Source organism: Macaca thibetana, chromosome 14 (genome assembly GCF_024542745.1).
Source record: "Macaca thibetana thibetana isolate TM-01 chromosome 14, ASM2454274v1, whole genome shotgun sequence".
NCBI lineage: Eukaryota > Metazoa > Chordata > Mammalia > Primates > Cercopithecidae > Macaca > Macaca thibetana.
This window is the reverse complement of record NC_065591.1, coordinates 61,077,417-61,096,781: the sequence shown is the minus strand read 5'-3', so window position 1 is coordinate 61,096,781 and position 19,365 is coordinate 61,077,417.

The following is a 19,365-nucleotide window of genomic DNA, read 5'->3' as shown; positions in this document are numbered from 1 at the left end:
CCTTAGGCAACCACTAAGATATATCAAATTAAGATGATAAAAAATTTTAGCAATAAGACCAAAAAAAAGAACAGAGATACAAAAAGTTAATCTTGTTCTGTTGTCTTGGCATGAGAAAGTACACTTCACACCATCATCTGCTAATTAGAAAATTTCGGGTTAACCTTTGCCGTGTAAGGGTCATCTGCTTCTGGAAGATCCTGAAAAATCTTCAGTTTAAGGTTCCAATAAGTATGTACTTACTAACAGTTTTCATTGAAAAGGGCCAATTACATTGTGAGCTGGAAACATGTATGTAATAATCAATCCTTTGAGGCTTTACTGCTTTGCTGGTTGTTAACAGTACTTGAGAAATTTTCTCCAGTGTGAACCAATGTTAATATTTTTCTGGTGTTTCTAAAATATCTAGTTTCCTCTTTTACCATTATTTGTAGAAAATAAATAAGTAGCAGGTGAGGAAAAGTGGTTCTTATATGTCAATGATAAGCTTAAACAACTCCAGTCAGTGTATCATGTTAACCCGCATTATCAAAATCAAGAAGTAAATTCCCAATTGATACAAAACACGTAATTAACTTTTAAGAATTTTTAATCTGTAATCATTCTGGCAATAAGAATATATTATTGAAAATGAAGCCACTAATATTTAGGCCTCTTATTGATTCCATGATGTATATCATAAATACAGTTTCTGTGTCTATATTTGAACATAAACATAAATATGTTTTATTTAATGTGAAAAGTAAACAGTCATCAAAATATGTAAATCCTAATTTGGAAAGAGAAAAACACTTTCACAATAGAATTAATTGAAATTTCGGGAAGTCTTCAGGATTTTCTAGGTATAGAATCACATTGTCAACAAAGAGAGAATTTGACTTCTTCTTTCCCTATTTGGATGCCTTTTATTTCTTTCTCTTGCCTAATTCCTCTGGCTAGAACTTTCAGTACTAAGGGAATGATGAGAGTGAATAGGAATGATGAGTGTGGGCATCCTTGTCTTGTTTCAGTTTCAAGGGGAGTGGTTTCAGCTTTAGCCTGCTTAGTATGATGCTGGCTGTGGATTTGTCATTGATGACTCTTAATATTTTGAGGTGTGTTCTCCCATGCCTATTTGATTGAGGGGTTTTAGCATGGAGGAATGTGGGATTTTATTAAAATCTTTTTCTGCACCTATTGAGATAATTATGTCATTTTCTTTTTTAATTCTGTTTATGTGGCAAATCACATTTATTTATATGTATATGTTGAACCAACCTAGCATCCTAGGAATGAAGTCTACTTGATCATGATGAACTAATTTTTTGATGTGCTGCTGGATTTGGTTTGCTAGTATTTTCTAGAGGATTTTGGCATCAGTGTTCATCAGGAGTATTAGCCTATAGTTTTCCTTTTTCATTGTGTCTTTGCCAGGTTTTGTTGTCACGGTGATCGAGGCTTCATAGAATCAGTTAGGAAGGAGTCCCTCCTTGATTTTTTTAGAATATTTTCAGTAGAATTGATACCAGCTCTTCTTTGTATGTCTGGTAAAATTCAGCTGTAAATCTCTCTGGTCTGGAGGTATTTTTGGTTTGTAGGTTTTTTGTTTGTTTGTTTGTTTTGTTTTTTTATTAGTGGTTCCATTTGGAACTCAATTTTGGTGTGTTTCAATTTCTTCCTGATTCAATCTTGGTATGTTATCTGTTTCCAGGAATTTATTCATTTTTTCTATGTTTTCCAGTTTTTGTACATAGAGGTGTTCATAATACTCTCCGAGGATCTTTTGCATTTCTATGATATCAATTGTAATGTTGCTTTTGTCATTTCTGATTGCATTTGTTTGTATCTACATATGGTTTGGCTGTATCACCACCCAAATCTCATCTTGAATTGTAGCTCTCATAATCCCCACATGTCGTGAGAGGGACCCAGTGGGAGGTAATTGAATCATAGGGGTGGTTACCTCCATGCTGTTCACTTGATAATGAGTGAGTTCTCACGAGATCTGGTGGTTTTTATAAGGGGCTTTTTCCCCCTCGTTGCTCTCATTCTTCTCTTTGCTGCTGCCATGAGAAGAAGGACATGTTTGCTTCCCCTTCCACCATGATTGTAAGTTTCCTGAGGCCTCCCCAGCCATGCTGAACTGTGAGCCAATTAAACCTTTTTCCTTTATAAATTACCCAATCTGGGGTATGTCTCTATTAGCAGCATGAGAATGAACTAATACAGATCTTTATTTTTTCTTTGCTAATCTAGCTAGTGGTCCATCAATCTTATTCAGCCTTTCAGAGAATCAACTTTTGGTTTTGTTTATTCCTTTTATGAATTTTTCTGTCTCGCTTTCACTCAGTTTTGCTTTGAAAATGTATTTCTTTACTTTTGGTAACTTTAGGGGGATTAATTTGTTTTTATTTTTATAGTTCCTCTTGGTTTTGGCTTGTTAATTTGAAATCTAAATATGTGAGGTAGGCATTTAGCACCATAAACTCTTAACACTGCTTTTGCTGTATCACAGATTTTTGTATGTTTTGTCTCTGTTTTCACTTACTTCACAGATTTTTAAAATTTCTACCTTAATTTTACTCTTTACTCAGAAGCCATTCAGGAACAAGTTGTTTAATTTCAACTTAATTATGTGGTTTTGAAAAATCTTCCTGGTATTTATTTCCATTTTTATCCACTGTGATCCAAGTGTATGGTTAATATAATTTTGATTTTTTTGAATTTATTCAGACTTGATTTATGGCCCAGCATGTGGCTGATCTTGTGGTATATTCCTTGTGCAGATCAGAAGAATGCATATTCTGTGGTTATTGGGCGGACCAATCTGTAGATGTGTATTAGATCCAATTGGTTAAGTGTCAAATTTAAGTCCAGAATTCTTTTGTTAGTTTTCTGTCCTGATGATCTAACACTGCCAATGAGGTATTGAAGTCCCCCACTATATTATTATGTGGCTGAGAAGTAGACCCTAAACCAATAGTAGGGAGCTTCAACACCCCACTTTCAGCATTGGACAGATTAGGCACAATATCAATAACAAAACATAGAACTTAAACTGCAATATCAACCAAGTGTAACTAACAAACATTTGAAGAATATTTTGTCCAATAACTTCAACTGTTCATTCTTTTTATCAGGACATGGAACACATGTTTTAGGATATACCATATTGTAGGGCACAAAACATGTTAAAATTTTTAAAAATTCAAAATCATATCAAGCATCTTTTCATACTACAATGGAATAAAGGTAGACGTAAATAACAAGAGGAAAATCAGAAACTGTACATACACATAGAAATAAACAATGTACTCTTGAATGACCAGTTAATTTCTTTATTGAAAATGAAACTTTATTGAAAATGAAACAAAACTAGAAGAAAAATATACTAAAACCTATGGGATATAACAACAGCTGTACTGAGAAGAAAGTTTATAGCAATAAATACTTACCATTAGAAAAGTAGAAAGATTTTAAATAAACAACTAATAATGCACCTCAAGAAAGGAGGAAAGCAAGAACAAACAAAATCCAAAATTAGTAGAAATAAGAAGTAATGAAGAGCAGAGCAAAAATAAACAAAATAGAGAATAAAAATACAGTACTAAAGATCAACCAAATGAAATGTTGGTGTTTTGAAAAAATAAAATTGACAAACCATTAGCTAGACACAGAAAAAGAGAGAAGATGCAATTAATAAAATTAGAAACAAAAAAGTAGACATTGCAACGGATATCACAGACATACAAAAGATTATTAGAGACTACTATAAACAACTGTAAACCAACAAATTGGAAAACCTAGGGAAAACTGATAAATTCTTTGGCATATATAACTTACCAAAAGTGAACTGGGAAGAAATAGAAAACCTGAATAGATCAGTAACAGGAAATGAGATTAAAAAAATTTTTTTCTTGTTATTATACTTTAAGTTTTAGGGTACACGTGCACAATGTGCAGGTTTGTTACATATGTATACATGTGCCATGTTGGTGTGCTGCACCCATCAACTCATCATTTACATTAGATATATCTCCTAATGCTATCCTTCTCCCCTCCCCCGACCTCATGACAGGCCCCAATAACAGGGAATAAGATTTACTCAGTAATACAAGTCTCCCAACGAAGGAAAGCCCAAGACAAGATGACATCATTATTAAATTCTACAAAACGTTCAAAGAAGAACTGACACCAATTCTTCTCATACAATTTCAAAAATTTGAAAAGGAGAGACTTCTTCCTAACTCATTCTACCAAGCCAGCATTACCATGATAGCAAAATCAGATTAGCACACAACTAAATAAACAAGCAAAAACCAACAGGCCAGAATCCTGATGAACATAGATAGAAAAACTCCCAAGAAAGTACTAGAAAATTGAGTACAGCAGTACATCAAATAGATTGAACAACATGATAAAGTGGTATTTACTTCAGAGATGCAAAGATAGTTCAACATATCAATAAATACAAGAAATCAATAAACATAATCTATCACATCAATAGAATAAAAAACATAGAATTATCTCAATAGAGAAAGAAAAGCATTTCATAAAATTTAATATCTTCCCATGATAAGAACTCTCAACATATGTATACCAGAAATGTACCTCTATGCAATAAGGGCCATATATGACAGTCCTACAGATAACACCATACTTGATGTGGAAAAGCTGAAAGTTCTTCCTCTATGAAATGTAACAAGACAAATATGCTCACTTCCACCTCTCCTATTCAACATAGTGCTGAAAGTTCTAACCGGAGAAATCAGGCAAGAAAAAAAAACAAAGGGCATCCATAATGGAAAAGAGAAAATCAAATTTTCCCTCTTTGCAGATGGCATGATCTCATATAGAAAAACTTAAAAACTCCACTGAAAAACTCCTAGAACTGACAAATTCAGTAAAGTTGCAGGGTATAAAATCAACATAAAACAATCAGTAATGTTTTTATAAATCAATAGTGCACAAACTAAAAAAAAAATCAAGACAGCAATCTCATATAGAGTAGCTACAAAAAAAAACAACTTTTTTGATCTTTTAATAATACCCATTCTGGCTGCTGTTAGAGAATATCTCATTGTGATTTTGATTTGCATTTCTCTAATGATTAATAATATTGAACATTTTTATATGCTTGCTGGCCACATGTATGTCTTCTTTTGAAAAATGACTGTTCATGGTTCTTGCCCTACTTTTTAATGGGGTTGTTTGGTTTTTACTTGTTAATTTAAGTTTCTTAGAGATTCTAGATATTAGACCTTTGTCAGATGCAGATGCTGGAGAGGTTGTAGAGAAAAAGAAATGCTCATATGCTGCCGGTGGGAATGTAAATTAGTTCAGCCATTGTGGAAAGCACTGTGGCAATTTCTCAAAAAACTTGAAAAAGAAGTACCATTCGACCTAGCAATCACATTACTAGGTACATACCCAAAGGAATATAAATTGTTCTACCTTAAAGACACACACACACGTACGTTCTTCACAGCACTTCTTACAATAGCAAAGTCCTGGAGTTAACCTACATGGCCATCAATGGTAGACTGGATAAATGTGCTAAACATACACCATGGAATACTATACACTCATAAAAAAATGAAATCATATCCTTTGCAGCAACATGGATGCAGCTGGAGGCCATAATCCTAAGCAAACTAACACAGAAACAGAAAAATAAATACTGCATATTCTCATTTATAAGTGGGTGCTGAACATTGAGTACATGTGGACACAAATAAGGGAACAACAGATACTGCCGGGCGCGGTGGCTCAAGCCTGTAATCCCAGCACTTTGGGAGGCCGAGGCGGGTGGATCACGAGGTCAGGAAATCGAGACCATCCTGGCTAACATGGTGAAACCCCGTCTCTACTAAAAATACAAAAAACTAGCCGGGCGTGGTGGCGGGCGCCTGTAGTCCCAGCTACTCGGAGGCTGAGGCAGGAGAATGGTGTGAACCTGGGAGGGGGAGCTTGCAGTGAGCCGAGATCGCGCCACTGCACTCCAGCCTAGGTGACACAGCGCGAGACTCCGTCTCAAAAAAAAAAAAAAAAAAAAAAAAAAAAACAGATACTGGGGCCTACTTGAGGGTGGAGGATGGGAGGAGGGAGAGGATACAAAAGCTACCCATCAGGTACTATGCTTATTACCTGGGTGGCAAAATAGTCAGCACACCAAATCCCTGTGACATGCCATTTACCTGTATAAGAAACCAGCATGTGTATCCCTGCACGTAAAATAAAAGTTAAAAAGTTTTTTTTTTTCTTAAAGAAAGAGGAAGAGAGAAAGAGCAGAGAAAATGCTTTGAAATATTTGGAATTTGGCTAACTACACTTGTGAGTTCTAAAAGGGCAAACTGAAGAGGTTTGATTTGAGAGATGAAAGAGATTGGGAAAGGAAGCAAGATAGACATTGTATTACAGAATATGTGGAAAGTTCTCTTGAGTTTTAGTTTCATTAAAAAAAGTGGAGAATTGAAACCATTAGCTAAATGATTCTGCTCAAAATTTCAGATTATTATATTAATTTTACTGTTTAGCTTGTATTGTGCAGTTATAATTTCATATGTTATCAAAGATGAAACATACAATAATAAAGAGAAGAGATAAAAACTGAAAAAATAATAAAATAACTAGGATTAAATTTAACCAAGCAGGTGAAAACTTCTACAATGAAAACTGCAACACATGGATAAAATAAATTAAAATGGGAAAAATGGGAAAGGTATCTCATGTTCATGGATTGAAAAAATTACTATAGTAAGTAGTATAGCATAGTTATACTATCCAATGTAATTGACAGACTCAGTGCAATCACTGTCAAATATCAAAGGCATTCTTCCCATAAATAGAAAAAACAATCCTAAAATTTGTATGGAACAAAAGGCCGTGAATAATCAAAGCAATCCTAAGAGGGTGAAAGAAGCTAGAAGTATCATACTACCTGACTTCAAAATACAAGTCTAGATTAACCAAAATATCATGGCAGTGGTATTAAAACAGACACATGGACCAATGGAACTGCATAGAGAACTCAATAATAAATTCCCAAACTTACAGCCAAGTGATTTTCAACTAAGGCACCAAGAATACACATTGGGAAAAGGAAATTCTCTTCAATTAATGGTGCTGAATAAACTGGATATTCATATGCTGAAGAAAGAAACTAGACCCTATCTGTCATCTTATATTAAAATCAACTCAAAGTGAATTAAAGACTCAAATGTAACACTAAAATCTATAAAAATACTAGAACAATATGTAAGGAAAAAGCTTCATGACATCGGAATGGGTGAAGATTTTATGGGAAAGACTTTAAAGCGCAGGTAATGAAAACAAAAATAGGCAAATGAGATTATATCAAGTGAAAGAGCTTCTGCACAACAAAGGAACAGAATGAAGAGACAACTTGTAGAATGGGAGGAGGTATTTGCAAACTATCGATCCCACGAGAGATTAATATTAAGAAAGTACAGGGAACTCAACAGCAAAAAACAAATAATTTGATTAAAAATAAGCAAAGGATCTGAGCAGACTTTTTTTTTTTTTTAAAGAAGACATACAAATAGCCAAGTATGGGAAAAAAAATGTTCAACATCGCTAATCATCAGGGAAATGCAAGTCAAAACCACAAAGAGAGATAATCTCATTCCAGTTAGAATGACTACTATTAAAAAGGCAAAAAGCAACAAGTGCAGGCAAGGATTTGGAGGAAAGAGAACTCTTTAATTTTTTTTTTTTTTAAATTTTACTTTAAGTTCTGGAATACATGTGCAGAATGTGCAGGTTTGTTACGTAGGTATAAATGTGCCATGGTAGTTTGCTGCACCTATCAACCCATCGTCTAGGTTTTAAGGCCCACATGGATTATGTTATTTGTCCTAATGCTCTCCCTCCCCTTGACTCCCATCCCCCGGCAGGCCCTGGTGTGTGATGTTCCCCTCCCTGTGTCCGTGTCCATCTCATTGTTCAGCTCCCACTTATGAGTGAGAACATGTGGTGTTTGGTTTTCTGTTCCTGTGTTAGTTTGCTAAGAATTATGGTTTCCAGTTTCATCCATGTCCCTGCAAAGGACATGAACTCATCCTTTTTAATGGCTGCATAGTATTCCATGGTGTATATGTGCCACATTTTTCTTTATCCAGTCTATCATTCATGGGCATTTGGGTTGGTTCCAAGTCTTTGCTATTGTAAATAGTGCTACAATAAACATACATATGCATGTGTCTTTACAGTAGAATGATTTATAATCCTTTGGGTATATACCCAGTAATGGGATTGCTGGGTCAAATGGTTATTTCTGGTTCTAGATCCTTGAAGAATTGCCACACTGTCTTCCACAATGGTTGAACTAATTTACACTCCCACCAACAGTATAAAAGCATTTCTATTTCGGAGGAAAGAGAACTCTTACATGCCATTGGTGGGAATGTAAATACGTAGAGGCATTATGGAAAACAGTAAGGCATTTTCTCAAAAAACTAAAAACTAGAAGTACCAGATATGACCTAGCAATTATAGTGCTGAGTATCGAAAAGAAAAAAATCAGTATGTCAAAAACATTAATACATCTGAACTCCCATGTTTTTTGCAGAATTATTCACAATAGCTAAAATATGGAATCAACCTAAGTGTCTATCAACAGATGAATGGATAAAGAAAAGATGGTATATAGACAAAATGAAATACTGTTTAGCCGTAAAAGTAAATGAAATTCTGTCATTCATGGCAACATAGATGAGGTTGGAGGACATTATCTTAAGTGAGATAAACCAGGCACAGAAAGATAAAAATCACGTTTTCATTCGTATTTTGCAGCTAGAAAGGTTGCTCTCAAGCAGAGTAGAAAGATGACTATAAGGGGCTACGAATAATCAGTGGAGCATGAGATAGGAATATGTTGGTTAACAGATACAAACTTACAATTTGGTAGAAGAAATACATTCTATTGTTCTATAGCACTGTAGGGTGACTATAGTTAACTCTAATTTATTGTATATTTTCAAATAGCTAGAAGAGATTTTTGAATGTTCTCAATGCAAAGACATAATAAATGATTGAGGTGATGGATATAATAATTACCTTAATTTGATTAATATACATTGTATACATGCATTGAAATGTTACTTTCTACTGCATAAATATGTACAGTCATTGTACATCAATTAAATATAAAATAAAAATTAAAAATATGGAGGTATTTAAATATCATTTTTAACTCAATTTGGTATTTATGTAAGGTTTTAATGATAACTAAAATATGTAAATTATTATTTAATTTGTTACATGAAGACCCTATCATTTGAAATAGTGTAAGACTTTGGCAAGTAAGATCCTTTAAAAAGATATCAGTTATTAGAATTTTATGGAATTAAACATCACTTTATATTTTTATAATATTTAAAATAAAATATTGATATATTAAAAAATGTAGGACATTTAGAAAGTTTAAATTATGAGAACTTAACTCAGTTTTGTATAAACTAGTATATTGTGTTATTATCATGGCTTGGTAAAATCAAAGAGAAAATGTAGAGTTGAGGTTTTTAAACAATTAATAATTTAATGTATCCCCAATTTATCTAGTCAACAGAAATATTGACCAACCTTTTAAAAACAAAATTCATAAACCACTATGTTTATGAAACAATGTTAAGACCTCTTTAACTCATGTAGAAAATCTGCATCTTGCTGCAGAAAAGGCCTTTGACAAAATTCAACAGCCCTTCATGCTAAAAACTCTCAATAAATTCGGTATTGATGGAACATATCTCAAAATAATAAGAGCTATTTATGACAAACCTACAGTCAATATTATACTGAATGGGCAAAAACTGGAAGCATTCCTTTTGAAAACTGGCACAAGACAGGGATGCCCTCTCTCACCACTCCTATTCACATAGTGTTGGAAGTTCTGGTCAGGGCAATCGGGCAGGAGAAAGAAAGAAAAGGTATTCAGTCAGGAAAAGGGGAAGTCAAATTGTCTGTGTTTGCAGATGACATGATTGTACATTTAGAAAACCCCATTGTCTCAGCCCAAAATCTCCTTAAGTTGATAAACAATTTCAGCAAATTCTCATGATACAAAATCAATGTGCAAAAATCACAAGCATTTCTATATACCAATAACAGACAAACAGAGAGCCAAATCATGAGTGAACTTCCATTCACAATTGCTACTAAGAGAATAATATACCTAGGAATACAACATACAAGGGATGTGAAGGACCTCGTCAAGGAGAACTACAAACGACTGCTCAATGAAATAAAAGAGGATACAAACAAAGGGAAGAACATTCCACGCTCATGGATAGGAAGAATCAATATCATGAAAATGGCCATACTGCCCAAGGTAATTTATAGATTCAATGCTTTCCCCATCAAGCTACCAATGACTTTCTTCACAGAATTGGAAAAAACTATTTTAAAGTTCATATGGAAACATAAAAGAGTCTGTATAGCCAAGACAATTTTAACTAAAAAGAGCAAAGCTGGAGGCATCACACTACCTGACTTCAAACTATACTATAAAGCTACAGTAACCAAAACAGCATGGTACTGGTACCAAAACAGAGATATAAACCAATGGAACAGAACAGAGGCCTCAGAAATAACACCACACCACCTCAGAATAACGTCTACAAGCATCTGATCTTTGACAATCCTGACAGAAACAGGCAATGGGGAAAGGATTCCCTATTTCATAAATGGTGCTGAACACTAGTTAGCCATATGTAGAAAACTGAAACTAGATCCCTTCCTTACACCTTATACAAAAATTAACTCAAGATGGATTAAAGACTTAAATGTAAGACCTACAACCATAAAAACCCTAGAAGAAAACCTAGGCAATACCATTCAGGACATAGGCATGGGCAAAGACTTCATGACTAAAACACCAAAAGCAATGGCAACAAAAGCCAAAATAGACAAATGGGATCTAATTAAACTGAAAAGCTTCTGCACATTAAAAGAAACTATCATCAGAGTGAACAGGCAACCTACAGAATGGGAGAAAATTTTTGCAATCTATCCATCTGACAAAGGGCTAATATCCAGAATCTACAAAGAACTTAAACGAATTTACAAGAAAGAGACAACCCCATCAAAAAGTGGGCAAAAGATGTGAACAGACACTTCTCAAAAGAAGACATTCATGCAGTCCACACACATATGAAAAAATGCTCATCATCACTGGTCATTAGAGAAATGCAAATCAAAACCACAATGAGATACCATCTCACAGCAGTTAGAATGGTGATCATTAAAAAGTCAGGAAACAATAGATGCTGGAGAGGATTTGGAGAAATAGGAACGCTTTTGCACTGTTGGCAGGAGCGTAAATTAGTTCAACAGTTGTGGAAGACAGTGTGGTGATTCCTGAAGGATCTAGAACTAGAAATACCATTTGACCCAGCCATCCTATTACTGGGTATACACTCAAAGGATTATAAATCATGCTGCTATAAAGACACATGCACACGTATGTTTATTGCGGCACTATTCACAATAGCAAAGATTTGAAACCAACCCAAATGTCCATCAATAGTAGACTGAATTAAGAAAATATGGCACACATACCCCAGGGAATACTATGCAGCCATAAAAAAGGATGAGTTCATGTCCTTTGCAGGGACATGGATGAAGCTGGAAACCGTCATTCTCAGAAAACTATCACAAGGTCAGAAAAACAAACACCACATGTTCTCACTCATAAGTGGGAGTTGAACAATGATAACACATGGACACAGGGCAGGGAATATCACACACTGGGGCCTGTCAGGGGGTGGGTGGCTGAGGGAGGGATAGCATTAGGAGAAATAACTAATGCGAATGAGTTGATGGGTGCAACAAACCAACATGGCACATGTATACATACGTTATAAACTTGCACGTTTTGCACATGTACCATAGAACTTAAAGTATAATAATAAAATTACCTACTGTGTACTATGCTTACTACCTGGATGATGGTATCCATATTCCAAACTTCAACAACATGAAATATACCCATGTAATAAACCTGCTCATAAACTCCCTGTATCTAAACTAAGAGTTGAAATTATTTTAAAAAATAAAATATAAATAAGAAGTGGGCAAATAACCTGAATAGACATCTGTCAAAAGCAGAAATACAAATGGCCAATAGGTACATAAAAAAGTTCAATATCACCAGTCATTCAGAAAATGTAACTGAAAACCACAATGAGATATCATCTTACCTCAGTTAGAAGGCTGTTATCAGAAAGACAAAACAATAACAGTTGCTGCTAAAGATGTGGAGAAAAGGGAGCTCTTATATACTGTTGATGAGAATGTAAATTTAGCCATTATGAAAAACAGTATGAACATTTCTTTAAAAACTTATAATAGAAATACTGTACAATCCAGAAATCCCACTACTGGGTATTAATCCGAAGGAAAAAATAATTAGTGTATCAAAGGGATACCTGCACCACATGTTTATTGCAACATTATTTATAATAGCAAAGACATGGCATCAATCTAAGTGTATCAACAGATGAATGAACAAAGCAAGTGTGGTATGGTGGTATGTGCACAAAATGGAAAACTATTCAGCCATAAAAATGAGTGAAATCATGTCATTTGCAGTGACAAGAATGGAACACTGTGTTAAGTGAAATAAAGCCAGTCAGAAAAACAAATATTGCATCTTCTCACTCACATGTGGGAGCTAAAAGTATATGTGGGAGTTAATAGAGGTCGGGAGTAGAAGAATAGTTACCAGAGGCTGGGAACGGTGTGTGTGGGGTCAGGGGAATGACAGAGGTTGGTTAATGTTACAAACATACATTTAGATAGAAAGAATAAAATCTCACATTTGATAGCAGAATAAACTGATTATATTTAAGAACAATGTATTGTATATTTCAAAACAGCTAGAAGAGGTAACTTAAAATGTTCTCAACATGCAGAAATGATAAATATACAAGGTGTTTGATATCTTAACCACTGAGAATTGATCATTACACATTGTATACATTTAAAAAAGTATCACATGTACCCCATAAATATGTGCAAAAATTATGTAAAATGAAAAAACAGTAACAACAAAACAAAAGCTGAGAAAGAATTTTTACAGAATTCTTATTTGAATTTTGGCCGGGCGCGGTGGCTCAAGCCTGTAATCCCAGCACTTTGGGAGGCCGAGACGGGCGGATCACGAGGTCAGGAGATCGAGACCATCCTGGCTAACAAGGTGAAACCCCATCTCTACTAAAAAATACAAAAAATAACTAGCCGGGCGAGGTGGCGGGCGCCTGTAGTCCCAGCTACTCGGGAGGCTGAGGCAGGAGAATGGCGTAAACCCGGGAGGCGGAGCTTGCAGTGAGCTGAGATCCGGCCACTGCATCCCAGCCTGGGCGACAGAGCGAGACTCCCTCTCAAAAAAAAAAAAAAAAAAAAAAAAAAAAAGAATTCTTATTTGAATTTTAATTGTGCTTATGTTGAATTACTTTTGGAAAGGTCAGGGAAACAGGTGATTCTAGTTTAGGAGTATTGGAATGACTATCTATATATCTTTATCTAGATATTCAGTACTATGTATCCAATTTGCTTTAGAAGATTTTAAAAACTAAATGATATCTGTGGGAGATAATAAAAAGATGATTACATAAATATATCTTGTCCCTCATGATCCTCTTACAACTTTATCTTTTCACTCTACTGAGAGGTTCAGGCTATGTCCTCCTGCCTTAAATATGGGCTGGCCTTAGTGATTAAATTCTAGTAAATAAAATGTGGTGGAAGTGACACTAAGTGATTCTGAAGCCAGGTAACAGAAGAAAATACTGTCTGGTTTTTCTCCTCTCCTTCCCTCTCCCTTTTTTCCCCCTTCCTTTCTTTCCCCTCACTCCTCCTCCTCTGCCTCTTTCACCTCTCTCTTCCTTCTTTGCCTCTTCTTCCTTCTTCTCTTCCTTCTCCCTCCTCCTGCTCTCCCTCCCTCCTCCTCCGCTGCTGCTGCTTCTTTTCTCCTCCTCTTCCCCCCTCCTCCTCCTCCTCCCTCCTCTTCTCCCTCGTCTCTCCTCCCTCCTCTTCCTTCCTTCCTTCCTTCCTCCTCCTCCTTTCTTCCTCTTCTTCTCCTCCTCCTCTTCCTCCTTTTTCCTCCTTCTTCTCCTTTTCCTTATTCTTCTTTCTCAGTAGCCTTTAATTCACATGTAAAACATCTAGCTTCCCTGAAGCTGCCATAATGTTATACTCAGAGGGAGAGAGATGAATGAGGATTCCCAGGTACACCAGGCTTTAGCTATTTGAATCTTTCCAGCCCAGGCACTAGACTCTGTAATGAGTCAACCTTCAGATAACTCAAGCCCTCAGCCTTTGAACTGCCCTGGCTGACACCAAATAGATCCAACCTTGAAGCTGTCCTAGTCAGCAACTTAGGAAAAAAAAATCTCAGCAATTTTAGACTGCTGGGTTCGGACTAAATTTCAATTTATGAACAAAATAAACATTGTTTTATGCTGCTAAGCTTTGGAATGGTTTATTATGCAACAATAAATAATTAAACCAATGGTTAGCACAGTTTTCCTTATGACCAATAATTATGTAGTGAAACGAAGAAAATATTTTTCAATTCAGTGATTATAGTTACCTGGAGTTAACCAAATGGCAAGTTCTGAGGAAACAACATCCCTCACAAGAGTACCTTTACTTCACATACCACCTGCAAATTTGGGGGCTTCCTACACCACCATTACTTCAGATCAACTGACTACAAATTTTGGGGCCATCATGGCCATCTTCAGATTCAATAACTTGCTAGAACAATTTCACAAATCTCAGGAAAGTGATGTAATTGCAGTATTACAGTAAAAAGTTTCAAATTAAATTTGTCAAAGAAAAGAGAAGCATAGAGTAGAATCCAGAAGGAGTTCAAATGTGGAGCTTTCAGTCATCCTTTCCCTGTGGAGTCATAGATGAGCGCTGTATTAGTTTGTTTGCACACTGTTGATAAAGACATACCCAAGACTGGGTAATTTATAAAGAAAAAGAAGTTTAATGCACTCACAGTTCCACGTGGTTGGGGAGGCCTCACAATCATGGTGGAAGGTAAAAGGCATGTCTCACATGGCAGCAGACAAGAGAAGTTGTGCAGGGAAACTCCCCTTCATAAAACCATCAGATCTCATGAGACTTAGTCACCATCACAAGAATAGCACGGGAAAAGCCCACCCCCATGATCTGATTACCCCCTACCAGGTTCCTCTCACAACACATGGGAATTGTGGGAGCTACAATTCAAGATAAGATTTGGGTGAGGACATGGCCAAACCATATCAAGTGCCATCTGTTCCTCTTGGTCATGATGTGTTGCTATACGCACACAATATTGGTAACCAGAAATTCTCACTTGAGCCTTTGGTGTCCAGAGACTTTACAGAGGCTCGATCCCATACAGCTAACATGACTGACTTTTAATCTCTGGTCCCTCCAGAAGGTTGGGCTAACATTTATAGTCTACAGTTCCTTTTCAGGTTGGAACTAATATGACAGGGCCCAAAAGACCACATCACATTGCTAGACTGTCTGGTGGTCAAAGCCCCAGGCAAAAGCAAAGTCGTTTTTGTCAGGCAGAACGACAGGCCAGGGGGCTTGGAGATCACCTCCCAGTAGCAGAAGGCAAGGGTCAAATGTTTCTTTGGGGAAACTTAATTTTTCAGTACATAATAACAATTCTAAAATGATTTGTTTGGTCATTTACATTGTTTCAACTTTTTTTTTGTAGTAAAGAGGGAAAGAAATAATTTTCTTTAAGACATGGACAGACATTGTATACCTTCTCCTACCACTGCTATTCAATAAGGTTTTGAAAGTTTAAAGTGACATAATAACACATTAAAAAGGACTGGGATTTTAAGAGTCACAAAGGAAAAAGAAAGTTTCATTGCTAATGAATGACATGAATTTTCTACAGGGAAAACCCATGACACTCTAAAGATAGATTTTTGTAACTAATTATCTTTTAAGAAATTTGCTGAGTTTGAGGTAAATCATTAATAAACACAATTAATTATACTGTTATATAAAGTAGCCATTGGAAATATATATTTTAAAAGTTATAACTGATTATAGTGACAAAATATATAAGGTACTTACAATGAACAGAAACAAAATGTACATGGAACCGATGCCAAAACAGGAAAGCAATTGAAATATATTTGCTAAAGATCTATTAAATAAATGAAAATATATATTAAATATGTATTTAATATGTATTGCAAATTCAAATCAACTACTTTTGAGATTGAATTATTAATATTTAGGAAAGTTAGACATATGCATGATCTTCAACCCAGGAATTTCACCCCTAAATGTATGCTCTAGAGACATGCCTCAGAAGTAAGGAAGAATTTAATAACATTACAATAATTGTAAATAACCTAAAAATTCTTCAAAAGGAATGAATAAACTAAATATAATATCTTCATTTAAATAAATGAATGAATTAAACATAGTGCCTTAACTCAATAAAATATGGTATCTCGCATATAGTAGTAATAAATACACTGTATAGAAGCAATAAGTACTTACCCAGAACTACATCAACATGCATCAACATGAATGTATCTCACATAATGTTGAACAAAACTTAACATGCAGAAAAATGACATGACATAACATCATTTAAATACAGAAATTATTCTCTAAATCACTATGCATTATTTTAGGATTTATATATGTAGTAAAAGTAAAAATAAGTACAAAATGTTATGGGAATGATGATGCAATTCATTTCTAAAGGATTAAGAAACCACATATGCCACCTGGATGAGCTGTACAGAAGGTTTTCCTGCTTTTTTTTTTGTAATATCATGTATCTTAATATATATTATGTATACCTGGATGTATGGTATATTATTAGTTATAACTTTTGTGTGTTCAAAATATGTTAGAATAGAGGTAAACTACATTTGGCATTGGTAGACAGGAAAATATCATAAGTGATGTAAGAAGGCTCCAAACAAAATGAATTATTGACATTCATTTGGACTTTCTCTGAATTTATACACTCATTTAAGGAGCAGATATAGCTTTTGCCACTTAGTTATGTTTTTGATTTTTATATATAAAAGAAAAGAAAAATGAGTAAGAGCTCATGAAGTAGGATATACTTTTTGATTATTTTTACATGAATTTATATATCTGCTTATTTATTACATAGTCACTCATTTAACACTCTATGTGTACTATGCACCCAACATATTAGTGATAAGAATACAGGATTTGGGGATATGGTCTATTATCCCAGGTTGGTGTAATTATACAAATGGTGAGGTTAAAAATTTCTGATGGAGAAGTAAGAGCCCACTGGACAATAGCAAAGGGCCTCTGATAGAGCACTGGGGGGATATTTTGCAAGAAAAGTTTCTTTAACAAGTCGTATTCAGGGATTTGATAGGACCATTGATACGGAAGTGAGAGAACAATGCATTTGACTCTTTGGTTGCCACCTATTACTGTCTTTCATTAGGACCACTACAGGGCAGCAAGGAAAGAAATAACAGAGGACAGAATTTCTCAATGTGATTAGAGCCAAAGCTTTCTGCAGGAGACAGCTGCAGACTGTGGATATGTACCTCTAAGCAAGGGTACCTGTGTTTGTGTTTAGTAGATTTTTCTATTGTTGTATTAATTGTCCCAGGCCATTTAATTTGCCACTCACTTTTCACTGCCATTGCTTCCCTCTTACTGACATCTGGCTCTGAACGAAGTCTCTTCACAGAACTTATCTGTAGGAAGAACTTACACTACATCAGGATTTAGAATCTGGCTCTCTGACTTCCACTTTTATGTAGGCTTTGCAAGATTTTGTGACTGTTTATTTTGTGCATTTTGCAGTGGTCTTGGCAAAGTACTTTTTGACAGAAATTAATAACTTCCTCTGAAGCAAAGAAATCTAGCTGTCTCTGAATTCAGAAATTGGAGAGATGCTGAGGCTCAGAGGCCATGAGGATGGATTGCAATGGATTGCCAAAGATGCCCTGAGGAATGCCTAGGGCAAAATCTTAGGCCTGGGACAAAGGTTAGAGACCAAAAAACCAGAAAAATGCCAGAGATAGATAGAATTTGAGGCTGCTAACACTATTTTGCCAGGATATCCATCAACAGAAGTTTTACCTCTGATGCCTTAATTGGCGTAATTACCCCAGCCACAGAATAAGCATCTCCTTGGCTCCCACACCTACACATGCTTGGGAATGAGGGCTGTTAGAATGCCCAAACTGCTAGTCCCCAGTCTAGTGCCAGATTCAATTTTGTTTTAAAAATAATTTTTATTGTGTATATTTAAGGTATACAACACAATATTATAACATATCTGTATCAGTAGTATATATATGTTCCACTATAGTGGAACAAATTAACATATTTATCATCTCTCATAGCTACCCATTTTTCCCCATGTAGCAAAAGCAGCTACAATCTACTCATTCAACAAAAATCCTGAATACAATATACTGTTATTAACTATAGTGCCCATGTTGTACATTAGGTGTTTTGATTTGTTCATTCTGCATGGTTGCTATTTTGTATCTTTTGACCAATATCTTTAGTTCCTCTCTGTGTCCCCAACCCTGGTAATCATTTTATTTGCTGCATGTTTGACCCCCCTTTTTTCCAAATTTCACATGTAAGTGAGATCATGTGGTATTTGTCCCTCTGTGACGAGCTTATTTAATTTATTTTCATCTCCTCCGGGTACATTTATGTTACATCAAATGCAGGATATCCTCTTTTTTTAAGCTTGAATAATATTCACATTGTACATATACTCCACAGTTTACTTATTTATCCATCCATCCATTGATTCAGTTTTAACTTCACCCTCTCTCTCTTCAAACTCCTCCAAGATTGGCAAAGACTGGAACATTTCCTGAATTCCTAAGATTAATTACCCTCATCTCTTGGGAGCTCAGGCAACCTCCAGGGTCAGTTTTACACATAATAATAGTTGTGCCTTGTGTGTTGGGACGTGGAAGATTGGGCTTGGCAGAAGTAAGCAAAGAGCTAATGCTGGACACCCTGAGGGCCTTTACTTAGGTTATTTAAAGGATCACACCATGGATTCTGGGTGCCCAGAAGTGAAGTGTGGAGAGATGCAGGGCCACAAGTGTGCTCTCCAAGAGTCATATGGGTGTTTAAGATATACCTTCATACACATGTACACACTCATACATACACATTCTCAGAAGGCGTCTGGAACCAGCTGCCTATCCTCTCACTACCTTCCTTTCAGGTAAGTGTTCTAGGTGAAGGTGGGCTTTATGTTCACATTCTGCTGAGCTTTAGCTGTCCAGCACCCGTTGCCTACTTCATTCCTCCTCATCATTGCACCATTCTCATCAATAAGGTTCCCACTTCCTCATA